The sequence below is a fragment of the Topomyia yanbarensis genome, chromosome 2, assembly GCF_030247195.1.
Source record: "Topomyia yanbarensis strain Yona2022 chromosome 2, ASM3024719v1, whole genome shotgun sequence".
NCBI classification, from domain to species: Eukaryota; Metazoa; Arthropoda; class Insecta; order Diptera; family Culicidae; genus Topomyia; species Topomyia yanbarensis.
In genome coordinates, this window is record NC_080671.1 from 11,506,746 (window position 1) to 11,510,560 (window position 3,815).

The following is a 3,815-nucleotide window of genomic DNA, read 5'->3' on the forward strand; positions in this document are numbered from 1 at the left end:
ACGTCGAAGAACCGTCAGCTCTCGCCGTTCGACACCGATGGCCGATGTGACGCACTGCCCTGACCGCGGTGGGGCGAAACCAATAAAGTAAGTTCTTAGACGTATGTGCGGACAAGATACTTCAGATAGGAGAAGAAAAGGGGAATAATCTTTTAGTTTGTTACGTTGTTTTTCTACCCACCGCTCCGGAGGGGATGTTTGCAAACAACAAGCGCATAATATGACGCGACGGCATGCGGACTCTATCCATCCGTTGTTTTTTTTTAGTTGCGATATTGCTAGTATAGGGCTTATTTGCGGTTTTCCCCCATTTATGACAGCCCGTGGCCAATTTGAGTTTATTGTTTCAACAACAGCTTGTACATTCCTTGGCTCTAAGTGGGAAATAAATTAGATATTTGATGTGAACACCAGAGCGGCCGAGAAATAGTCGGCTTGTTAGCAAAATAGAAGCGCTCTTTTCTGTGTGAAAACACGTGTAGCAGATTGTTTCTGGTGTTATGTATGTAGGTAAGTGGGCGAAGATGTGTATAAATTTATGTGCATTCAAGGAAATCTTCTTTGATAATTTCCTAACGGATTTTTTGTTTTCGTATGGAATCAATACGCAAGCTTTCGAAAAAATCTTCCTAATCGTACAATTCATGAGTTCCCCGAAAACTCAACTCCCTGTCACTACCAGCGGTAGAACAATGGTACCCGAAAATTCGAAAGAAATTAAAATGTCCCCTGCACGAAGTTCGGCCCCTCCATTTTTGCGAACCATGCCTCTCGGGAACGGAATGAGACGAAAACACGAAAGATCGACAGCGACGCAACGGGTAACAGCGTAAAAATATCCTCGCGGACCACGGTCGGGATCTCCCGCGAGGCGCAACCATTCGACATTTATTTGTTCGAATTTATGTTTCACAATTGTAAAGCATGATATGCTTTTCAGTGGAATTGGTTCTTCACTTTCAACTCCTTTTGTGCATGGCTGCTGTTGCTGCTGCTGTCTCTTTTATTATATCATTCTTTCCCGGGTCTGATTCGATTCGTTTAAATTGTTCTCGTTTTGTGTTGGTCCATGTTCCTTTGTTCTGTTGTTGTGTTGAATCCGGATTGCCTCCTGCCCCACTCGATTGCAGTACATACCGGATTTCTGCCGCGCCAGGACTAACAATCGCTCACACGTTCCCAAACAACGACGGACAGCCTAAAAGAAGGTAGAGATAGTTCGATCGAGCTGTTATAATAATAACATAATAAAGCCCAAACTTGGTGAGGCTTTTGCACCCTTTCATTTGTTTAAGGTGAAATTGCACATTTTGGGATGGTACCGCATGTTAGATGTTGCGTCTAAAACACCTCGCTTCTCCATCCATAGTTGATTGATGGCGACACTAGAATTGTCAACGGTTGCAGCGAACGCATGTCAACTAAAGACCCGTCACCCTAGCGAGCTGGATCGCATCAGAAGCACGCTCGTGATCACCGTTTACTGCCACCACCCTTGTCGATGGTTGAATGTTTAATTTTGTCTGGTTTTGTTTTCGGCAACGAGAGATTGGTGTGATTTAGTACTCACAACAAAAAATAATAATACCCAACGAAACCCACGGTCACAGGTAGGACATGAATTGCAGAGGATGCAAGCTGTCGGCCCGTGCTCCGGAGGGGGAGATCGAATAACGACGCGTCATGACCGAAATGAATAAACATGTATAGATGGAAAACGTGAGAGATCATATCATTAGGTGAACAGAGGAGAGAATGAGAAGAGTGTTTTGCCCTTTTGCTGCGACGAAGGTACATACGTCGTAATAGGGCCGGGAGTGCTCACGGGCAGAGACCATTTTTTCGGGGTTGAGATGAATTGAAAAATCACGAATGCATGGATTATGCTAAGGGCAGGATTTGTTGAATAGTGTTGATCTTTTGGAGGTTATAATTAATGCTTACTTTGTGTTATTTTAATTTAAACTGATTCCTCACAGCGTGTTAGGTCCTGATTGTTTGCCATCACTTCAAAACATTTTCGATTTGATCAATTTCGCTATCTTTGATTACAGTCGTATATTAAGCTCAGAAGAGTGAAGAAAGCGCTTCGCTTTTTTTTCGCCGAAAACACGTTTTGATGTAAATTTGTTATTATTATTACTTTAATTTTTTTATGAAGTAGGGAAAAGCCCCTTTGAGTCAAATTTGCTTTTGTAATCTCTTCTCAAAAAGGCATAAAAACCGACTTTTCTTTTTGAAATATACAAATATAATACATTCTTAAACTAATTTAGCTCACTCGTAGTTATTGGAGTTATAGTTAGTTTCGAGTTCCTCTCATCAGAATCCGACACTAACTTAGTGACAGGACTAAGCTTTCGCAGGATTGACGCTAGCACTAAAAAACGAAAACACAATTTGTATTTCTGAGCAAACCAGTCCTGAGTGATGTCCCACAAGAAAAGAAGTTCTGCTTTACGCTGATGAGAATTATTGACGGAAACTTGGTTTGGTGTAGTAAGTCATTGCAATATGCATCATGCTATATTTCTCCTTGATGGAGAAAAAATTAGGTAAAAACCATTTTTCCTCCGCTAAGGAGAGAATTGCTTCAAACCTTTGCGCGTAAAGGCTACAAAACCTGTAACTCAATTAACCGATCTCAGTGAAATTAGTTTCACATGAAAGGCCTAACGTTGCCATTTGACACTATTATTTTTGTTTTTCGATATGTTGTTCACTTTCTTAGATATGGATGATTTTGCCTAAACACAAAGGTTGAAAGCAAATAATGGTAAAAATGTCTTTCGAACAAGCTATAGATTGTCAAAATCCGTTCACGAATGGCGGAGATATTAAACATTTTGTATTTTTATTCCTCGCTTACCAATTTCTACTAACTAAAAATGAGATCGTTACATACAGAGTATTGCTTTACGGGTGTTTTAGGGACAAAACTAAACTGATGTTTAATATCGGGGTATGAAAACACATCTGCGTGATTCAAGGAATTCGATTCCGAAACATTTTGTGGATTTACTTAATAATTAATTAACTATTTCTCAAAAATTAATACGCAAGTTTCCTTCAAAGACAAAGTGTAAATTCACTTCAAAGTAAAAATTTGTCCAGAGTAGATGCATTTATCCGTTGGATTAAACATTGCGTTCAGCCGTGAGATAGTCGTTGGATGGTATACGAATGCACAGATCACCAAGCAATCCACCTAGTAGTGAGAAAATAGATTTCTAACATAATTCGTATTCATATTATACTCGTAGCATGACCGAGAGCAACTGTGTTTTTGAATAACAAAATTCTAATGAAAGTTAATCTTCTTTTGCAAGACTTATTTTTCACAAAGTGGTGCAAAACATGTTTTAATTTTATTGTTTAGGTACCCGTGAACATCTTCGTGAAATATTTTGTCGTTATTCGAAATATTTATAATAGTTTTTGTTAATTGAAAATTTATACTCCTTTTTATTGTAATATTTTTTACAGCCAAAGTTAAATTTCGAATTGCACCAAACTTCACTGGTGGTTTAACAAATGTTTAGTCTAGAAAATGTCGGAAAAATGCTTAACAAATGTAAACTATTTCTATTATTTTTCAAACAATTTCTCAAGCAAGTTCTAATCGGTTTCTTCACGCAATATTTGTACCGTTTAAATTGTAAAATGTTGTTTTAAATGTTATTTTTAAAAATATATAATGAATAAACTGTTATATCATAAGCACTGGGTATTATTGATAACACTATCGCAACGAAACTCATTCTCTAACTTTGCATTTTCATGTAGTCAGAGCCGTGGCGACCAGCGACTGTTTC